This window comes from Muscardinus avellanarius, assembly GCF_963383645.1.
Source record: "Muscardinus avellanarius genome assembly, chromosome: 3".
Taxonomy (NCBI): Eukaryota; Metazoa; Chordata; class Mammalia; order Rodentia; family Gliridae; genus Muscardinus; species Muscardinus avellanarius.
This window is the reverse complement of record NC_137788.1, coordinates 39,635,714-39,645,747: the sequence shown is the minus strand read 5'-3', so window position 1 is coordinate 39,645,747 and position 10,034 is coordinate 39,635,714.

Here is a 10,034-nt window from a genome sequence, read left to right as displayed (position 1 = left end):
AGAGGCAATAAGTGAAATGAAGACAGCAATAGAAAGAAACTCTGGAAGATTAGATGAAATGGAAAACAGAATATCAATATTAGAAGACAGTACATCCCAAACCGAAAACACAGTCAGCGATATACAGAAATCTTTACAGCAACAAAACCTAAACATCCAGCAATTATGGGATAATATGAAGCGCCCTAATTTACGGATAATAGGCATTGAGGAAGGGATAGAGGTACAGACCAAGGGCATATGTAATATCTTCAAGGAAATAATCTCAGAGAATTTTCCAAATATGGAAAGAGACTTGAATCTTCAAGTACAGGAGGCATACAGAACTCCACTGAGACAGGACCAAAGAAAAACCACTCCACGCCACATAATAACCAAATTGACCAGCATAGAGGCCAAGGAAGGAATCTTAAAAGCAGTGAGAACAAAAGGACAGGTGACATATAGAGGCAAAACAATAAGAATCACCCCAGACTATACAACCCAGGTCAGGAATGCTAGGAGAGACTGGTACGACGTGATTCAGACCCTGGAAGAACATAACTTCCAGCCCAAATTAATCTATCCAGCAAAACTACTATTCAAGATCAATGGGGAAGTCAAAGTCTTTCAGGATAAACAGAATCTCAAAAAATTCATGAATTCAAAGCCAACACTAGAGAAAATTCTTAAAGAAATAAATCATAAGGAAGAAAAAAGAAGCAGACTCCAGAATCAGAGAAGAGAGGAAGTTAATAAGTGGGCCATTTAAGTAAAGAAGAAAGATCACAACACCCAAGAGTAGACAGAACACAAAATGGCAGAAAACAAAAAGCATATTTCAATAATATCACTTAATGTCAAAGGACTTAACTCACCAATCAAAAGACATAGACTGGCAATGTGGATTAGGAAACATAATCCAAACATATGCTGTCTGCAAGAAACTCACCTCACAGCCAAAGACATTCACAGGTTGAAGGTGAAAGGATGGAAAAAGATATACCATGCCACCAGTGACCGAAAAAGAGCAGGGGTAGCAACCCTGATATCCAACAAAACAGACTTTAAAATAAAACACATCAAAAGAGACAAATCAGGGCACTTCCTTTTATTAAAAGGAACAATACACCAAGAAGATATAATGATAGTAAATATTTATGCCCCAAATGTGGGTGCAACCACATTCGTAAAACAAACCCTTCTGGACATAAGATCCCAAGTAGACCCAAATACAATAATTCTGGGAGACTTTAATACGCCTCTCACACCACTGGATCGATCTTCGAGGCAAAAGATGAGTAAAGATGCTTTAGAACTAAAGGAAACCATAAACCAAATGGACCTAATAGACGTTTTCAGAGTATTTCAACCAGGAACTACAGAATACACTTTCTTCTCAGCAGCCCATGGAACCTTCTCCAAAATAGATCACATCCTGGGACACAAAGAAAATACCAGCAAATTCAAAAAATGTAATATAATCCCATGCATCTTTTCAGACCACAATGGAATAAAAGTAGAAATCAACAACAGGAAACTCGAAAGAAAGTATTCAAATTCATGGAGAATGAATGATACACTACTAAATGACGAATGGGTAAGAGCAGAAATTAGGGAAGAAATAAAGAAATTTATGGAAACAAACGAAAACAGAGACACAACCCACCAAAACCTATGGGACACCATGAAGGCAGTACTAAGAGGAAAGTTTATCGCATTGAGTGCCCACATAAAAAGGATGGAGAACCACCAAGTAAAGAACCTAATGAAACAACTCAAGGATCTAGAAATTCTGCAACAATCCATTCCCAAAGCCAGCAGAAGACGAGAAATCATCAAAATTAGAGCAGAAATAAATGAAATAGAGAACAAAAAAACAATTCAAAGAATCAATAAAACAAAAAGTTGGTTCTTTGAAAAGATTAATAGAATTGATAAACCCCTGGCCAACCTAACCAAAAGAAAAAGAGAATCAACTCAAATTACCAAAATTAGAAATGAAAAAGGAGATATCACCACTGATAGTGAAGAAATTCAAAACATTATCAGAAACTACTTTAAAAATTTATACTCCAATAGATTTGAAAACCTGGATGAAATTGACAGATTTCTAAACACAGTTAACCTTCCTACACTCAACCAAGAGGACATAGCAAGCCTAAACCAACCAATAACAACCAAAGAAATAGAAACGGCAATAAAAATTCTTCCACCAAAGAAAAGCCCAGGCCCAGATGGGTTCCCAGCTGAATTCTACAAAACCTTCAGTGAACAACTAATACCAATACTTCATAACACGTTCCGGGAAATTGAAAGAGATGGAACTCTTCCAAATTCCTTCTATGAGGCCAGTATCACATTAATCCCCAAACCAAATAAAGATACCTCAAGAAAGGAAAACTACAGACCAATATCCTTAATGAACATAGATGCAAAAATTCTAAACAAAATACTAGCTATACGCATTCAAAACTATATCAAGAGAATAATTCATCACGACCAAGTCGGTTTCATCCCAGAAAAACAAGGCTGGTTCAACATACGCAAATCAATACATGTTATTCACCACATAAATAGAACCAAGAACAAAAACCACATCATCATAGCAATAGATGCTGAAAAAGCATTCGACAAAATCCAAAACCCATTTATGTTAAAAACACTGCAAAAAATTGGGATAGAAGGAAAGTACTTCAACATCATCAAGGCAATATACTGCAAACCCAAAGCCAACATTATATTGAATGGGGAAAAACTGCAAGAATTTCCGCTACAGTCAGGAACAAGACAAGGATGCCCACTTTCACCTCTCCTTTTCAATATAGTCCTTGAGACTCTTGCTGCAGCAATCAGACAAGAGAAGGAAATCAAAGGAATCCACATAGGAAGAGAGGAAGTGAAATTATCCTTATTCGCAGATGACATGATCCTTTACCTGGAAGACCCAAAGAACTCAACCAAAAGACTTCTGGAGCTGATCGACAAATTCGGCAAAGTCGCAGGTTACAAAATCAACCTAAAGAAATCAGTGGCCTTTCTTTATGCCAACAACGAATCCACAATGAAGGAAACAAAAACAACAATTCCATTCACTATAACCTCAAAACCAATAAAATACCTAGGAATAAACCTAACCCAAGATGTAAAAGACCTCTACAACAAAAACTATAAAACATTAAAGAAAGAAATAGAAGAAGACCTTGGAAGATGGAAAGATCTCCCGTGCTCATGGATAGGCAGAATAAATATCATCAAAATGGCCATTCTGCCAAAACTGATCTATAGGTTCAATGCAATTCCCATTAAAATACCAGTGACATTCTTCAGAGACCTAGAAAAATCAATCATGAACTTCATATGGAGAAAGAAAAGACCTAGAATAGCCAAAGCAATTCTCAATAACAAGAAACACGCAGGAGGCATTACAATCCCAGACTTCAAACTATACTATAGAGCAATAGTAGTAAAAACAGCATGGTACTGGCACAAAAACAGATATACTGACCAGTGGATTAGAATAGAAGATACAGAAACAAACCCACACATCTTTAGTCAATTAATCTTTGACAAAGGGGCCAAACACATACGCTGGAGAAAAGACAGCCTTTTCAACAAGTGGTGCTGGGAGAACTGGCTAGCCATTTGTAAAAAGATGAATCTAAACCCCTATATCTCACCTAACACAGGAATCAACTCAAGATGGATCAAAGACTTAGAAATTAGACCTGAGACGGTGAAGTTAGTAGAGGAGAACATAGGTTCAACACTACAACATATTGGCACAGGCAGTAACTTTCTCAACAAAACCTCCAAAGCTCAGGAAATTAAAGCAAGAATAAACAAGTGGGATAACATTAAACTAAAAAGTTTCTTCTCATCAAAGGAAACTATCAATAACCTAAAGAGGAAGCCTACAGAATGGGAAAGGATCTTTACCAGCCACCATTCTGATAGGGGGCTAATATCCAGAGTATACAAAGAGCTCAAAAGGCTCTACACCAACAAAACAAACAACCCAATCAAGAAATGGGCAAATGAACTAAATAGACACTTCACAAAAGAAGAGATACAAAGGGCTAATAGATACATGAAAAGATGTTCTTCATCACTGGCCATCAGGGAGATGCAAATCAAAACTACACTGAGATTCCATCTAACCCCAGTGAGAGTAGCAAGCATAAAGAAATCAAACAACAACAAATGCTGGCGAGGATGTGGGGAAAGAGGAACTCTTTTACACTGTTGGTGGGAGTGCAAACTAGTTCAGCCACTATGGAGATCTGTGTGGAGATTCCTAAGAAAGGTGGGAATAGATCCACCATATGATCCAGCTATACCACTCCTGGGTATCTTTCCAAAAGGGTTGAATTCAGAGAAATACAGCAACATATGCATACCTATGTTCATAGCAGCACAATTTGTAATAGCCAAAATATGGATCCAACCCAGATCACCATCAACAGATGAATGGATAGCAAAACTGTGGGAAATACACACAATGGAATTCTATTCAGCCATAAAGAAGAACAAAATTTTATCATTTGCAAGAAGATGGAAAGCCCTGGAAAGCATCATGTTAAGTGAGATCAGCCAAGCACAGAAGGAGAAGATACACATGTTTCCTCTAATATGCCCAAACTAGAAAACACAAAGGATACCAGTAGGACCCCAGATATTAGAGGGGAAATACTAGCTAAGTTTTAATGGAAAGATAGGAGAGGAGAAAGGCCGATCTTGATTAAGGAGCATCTTCACCTGAACATGTGTAAAATTATGAATAAGACATGGTTAACCTGGCCAACCATTGGTGGGGGGGGGGAGAAAACGGGGGCGGGGGGAGAGGGCACCAAATATAGTGTAAATGTATACTATTTATGTTCAATAAAAAAAATTGTTAAAAAAAATAAATAAATAAATAAATAAAAAAAAATAAAAAAAATAATAAAAAAAAAAAAAAAAAAAAAAAAAAAAAAGCAGGAGGTACATAAACATATGTATCAAAGTTAATCACCAAACAAGCATGGGATAGAGGGAGGGGGAGGGAATGGGATGGGAAATGGATGAGGGCTAATTGGATGATGTGTGCTTGTATATCCTCTCAAGTCTTGTATTCCAATGTGATATATGATTGCAATGCACCAATAAAAATAAATTTAAAAAATACATTTAAGAACACCACTTATAAATACTGTTTAGTAAATGAGAAGTGTTCTTGATATTTTACTAAATGAATAAAGTAGACTAAAAATAAAAAATAAATAAATCATAATAAATTTAGAGCTATGGCAGGATAAGGGATAGAAATAAGGGATAGAAATGCTCTTTGGCTCAGCCAAATCTTTAAAATGCCAATAACTTGGTTCATCTTTACAATTTTAAATTATATTTATTTTAATTCTAATTATAAAAAATAATGGGATTTTTACAGATACGCAATGTGTAATGACCAAATAATAGAAGATTTCCCTCCCCTTAAAGTTGTTTTTTTAACTTTGGATTAACATATGATAATGTACTTATAATAACTTGAATTTTAAAGCAGTGTTTCATTTTGTCCTGTTATATAAGTGAAGCCTGTAAACAGCCTCAAAGGTAATATTATTAATTCTGTAAATAGCTAGCTCGAAAAAGATCCCTTGAGTAAAAGTGACATAGGCCTCAGTATTGTCAGCAGAGTGTAGCTTTTCTGTAGTGTGGCATGTTGTTCCTCCAGTATCAGCTGTGTGTATGATGATACACATCTAACTTTACCAAACAGAAATATACTGTGCATACCCCCCCAAAAAATAAAAAAATAAAACCAGCCTCAGCTCCTTGGTGAGGCCCTTTGCAACTCAGTGAGACCCTGTTTTAAAATAAAGAATAAAAAATGGGGCTCAGGGTATTGCTTGGAGGTAGAATGCCCCTGGGTTCCATCCCCAGTACCGCAAAAAATAAAATAAAATAAAGAATAATAAAAAAAAATAAAGAATAAAAAATGAGGGCTGGGGGTGTTGCTCAGAGGTAGAATGCCCCTGGGTTCCAATCCCCAGTACCCCCCCCAAAAAAGGTTTATTTTTATTTTCATTTTTTGCAGTGTTGGAAATCAAACTCAAGGGCCTTGTGTATGCTAAGCAAGTACGCTATCCCTGAGCTATACCCCTACTCAGTTCAAAGTTTTTTCCATTGACCTGCAATCTGGCTTGCCATAGCTCCCTTTTGCTGACCCCAGCGCTGTCCCTGGGGAACTTGAAATGCATCTTCTCCCCACTTCAGAACAGTCTTACTTGGAGACAGAATCTCTCTTCCCTAAGTCAGCCTTTCTCCAGGTATAATACTGCCAATTCCCCAGTTCTTCTCCCAGAATGTGGACTCCCCACTTCCTTTCCACCCTGGTCACCCTCCATAGGATAAAATAAAATTTGCCAGTGTCTTCTAATGTACAGCCTCAAAATATGTTGAGCAGCTTGGAGTTCAGTAGTTCTCATTTACTGAAACAGATGAGGCTAAGTAAGCTTGAAGACAGGATGCATTTTCTATTGAGCCAAGTATTTAATTTCCTCATTCAGCAAATGCTATTGATAATCATTCCCAGCGGGAGGCCCATGAAATCTGATTAGCTTGTTTTCCAGCTTAAAACCCCAATAATGGCTTCCAGTTACTCTGGATAAATACTCCTTCCCTTACATGGCATGCAAGAACCCATGTAGTTGGCCTTTGCCTGCTTCTCTACCCTTGATTGCCCAGCGCTTTCCTCTCTCTAAATTCCAACAAACTGGACCTTTCTCAGGTTCAGATACTCTATTTCTGAATTAAATAAGGCTAGGAATATAGCTCAAGAGGTAAAATATCCCTCCCTGAGTTTCATCCCCAGAACCACAAACAAACAAAACAAAAAAGGGCGTCATGTCATATTTATTCTTTTGGGATTAAACTTTTTCCATTTAATATTTTATTGCTAAGAGTCATCCATATTGTTATGAATCTCTATAGTTCATTTGTTTAGACAACTGTATAATATTCCATTGTGTATTTCAGTTTATTCATCCACTCTATGGCACATGATTTAGATCAGTTTCTGGCTTTTGCTTTTTTTTTGCAGTACTGGGGATTGAACCCAAGGGCATTCTACCTCTGAGCTACACCCCATAGTCTTTTTAATTTTTTTATAATAATAATATTATTATTATCATTATTATTTTGCAGGTCTGGGGATGGAACACAGGGGCATTTAACCTCTGAACTATACCCCCTGACCTATTTTTTATTCTTTATTTTTTTGTGTGTGTGGTACTGGGTGTGGAAGCCAGGGGCTTTTTTACCTCCAGGCTATGCTCCCAGACTTATTTTTTACTTTATTTGGAAACAGGGTCTCACTAAGTTGCTAAGAGCCTAAGTAGCTGAGGCTGGCTTTGAACCTGTGCTATCCTCCTGTCTCAGCCTCCCAAGTGCAGGGATTACAAGCATGCCCTGGCTATTCTTTATCTTAAAATGGCGTTTCACTAAGTTGCGGAAGGCCTCACTAAGTAGCTGAGGCTGTCCATGAACCTCAGTCTTCCTGTCTCCGCCTCCTGAATGCTGGGATTATGAGCATTTGCCACTATGCCCAGCCTGGCTTCTGCTTTTGAAAACAGGGCTGCAATGATCATCCTTTACATGTGTCCTGGTGTATATGTATGAGTTTCTCTAGAATTTATTCCTAGCTTTGGAGTAACTGGCAATTTATAAGGTAGGTAAATGTTCAATTACATGAGATAAACTATCTTCAAAATAGTTCTCTGGTTCTTACCTAACCCTTTCCTCTTTAATTATTATTGCTTGGTATTCACCAGGTTGGCTGGATATGCAAGAGGCCAATGGCAAACAAGCACCAAGTTCCAGAGGCCTTTCACCTCAGCAAATACTAAGTACAGAGTAAACAACAACAAGAAACCACATGCAGCTAGGCGTGGTGCCACACTTTATAATCCCAGTACTTGGGAGGTGGAGACAGGAGGATTGCGCAGGCTTGAAGCCAGCCTCGGATACTTAGTGAGGCATTTATCAACTTAGTAAGAACTTGTTGCAAAATAAAATATAAAAACTAGGTCTGAAGCTGAGTGTGGTGGAGCATGCTTGTAATCCCAGCATTTGGGAGGTTGAGGTAGGAGGAGTGCAGTTCAAAAAACAGCCTTATGCTGGGCGTGGTGGCGCACACTTGTAATCCCCTTGCTTGGGAGGTGGAGACAAGAGGGTGCCGCAGGTTTGAAGCCACCTGCGCTGGCTTAAGAGACCCTGTTTCCAAATAAAAATATAAAATAGGTCTGGGAGTATAGCCCGGAGATAGAAGGGCTGCCAGGATCCCCTGTACTGTAAAAAAACAAAAACAAAAACAAAACAACAACAATTAAAAATACAGCCTCAGCTACTAAGTGAGGTCCTTTGCAACTCAGTGAGATCCTGTTTCAAAATAAAGAATAAAAAATAGGGCTGGGGGTGTAGCTCAGAGGTACAAAGCCCCTGGGTTCCATCCCCAGTACCACAAAAAAACAAACCAACAACAACAATAAAAACCATGCATACAGGATGGTCAGGGTACTCAAGAGTACCAGCAAAGCTCTCTGGAGCTGTCTTCCTAGCTTTACTTGATTTGGTGTCTAGAAGGTCTTCCAGGGTCCAAAGTTACAATGCAATTGTAAAAAAGGGAGAGGCTTAATCTCAGCTAAAGCCCTTCTCAACTGACACCTTGTAACACCCATGAAAGCATTAGCAGGAAAAGCATAAAGGACAAAGGAGTGGCAGGAAGAGGTAGAGGAGGGATAGGGAAAATGGAAAGAGCCAAGAAACCTTCAGGTATTCTAAAGTTATTCACCCTTTTCTACACAAGGTCAAAATTTTTAGAAAAAAAATTAATAAAAAATATCTGCAGAAGAGTTGGGTTTGGTGGTGCATGCTTGTAATCCCAGTACTTGAGAGGCTGAGACAGAAGGATGACAGGTTTGTGGCCAGCCTCAGCAACTTAGTGAGGCCCTGTTTCCAAATAAAAAAGGAATAAAATAAGGCTGGAAGTATAGCTTGGAGGTAGAATGCCCCTGGGTTCTATTCCCAGTAAACACACACACGCACACACGCATACACACACACACATACCTACCTACATACCTACCTACCTGCAGGTAACCATAAGCCATTCTTAATATCCCTGCAAATAAATGTTACATTCTTCTGATTAATGTTAGAAAAACATGACTAGCAGGCAGTCAGTAAAGTATGCAATGTTGTCCCTCCCACAGAGGGTGTGAGGTGAAGCCTGTTGTGCTGGTGAAGGGTTCTGAGGGGTTTGGAGGTAGCCAAAGAACAGGCACCACACAAGTGACACTCCATGTATTTCACAAACACTCACCTTGCTACACAATTATGAAAACAATTCAATTCATTATTCTGATTTTTCAGTACTTGGTATTTTAGGTTGAACTGAAGGTTAAGAAAAAGAAAAAACCAATCACAAGGGACTATAATTAGTATGAGCCAAATCTGGTTCAAATAAGAAATTTCAAGGATAATTCATTCTTTGCTAGTGCTTATGACTCTGCTGTTCCTTTGGAAAAAAAATAAAAAGTTGTCATCTAAAGAAGTTGTTCTGAGTTAAAAATTAATCTCACCTATAATCTAAATCTGGATTTAGCACATTTCTGTTACCAGAATGGAAAGAGAAAAATTAGAAATAGTATTTTGGAGCTGGGCATGGTGGCACATGCTTGTAATCCTAGCATTCAGGAGGCTGAGACAGGAGGATCACGGTTCACAGACAGCCTCAGCAATTTAGTGAGGCCCTTTGCAACTCAGTGAGACCCTATTTCAAAATAAAGAATAAAATATAGGGCTGGGGGTGTCACTCAGAGGTAGAATGCCCTTAGGTTGCCGGGCGTGGTGGCGCACGCTTGTAATCCCCGCGCTTGGGAGGCAGAGACAGGAGGATCGCGCAGGTTCGAAACCAGCCGCGCTGGCTTAGGAGACCCTATTTCCAAAAATAAAATAGGTCTGGGAGTGTAGCCCGGAGATAGACGGGCTTCCAGGAACCCCAGTACCACCAA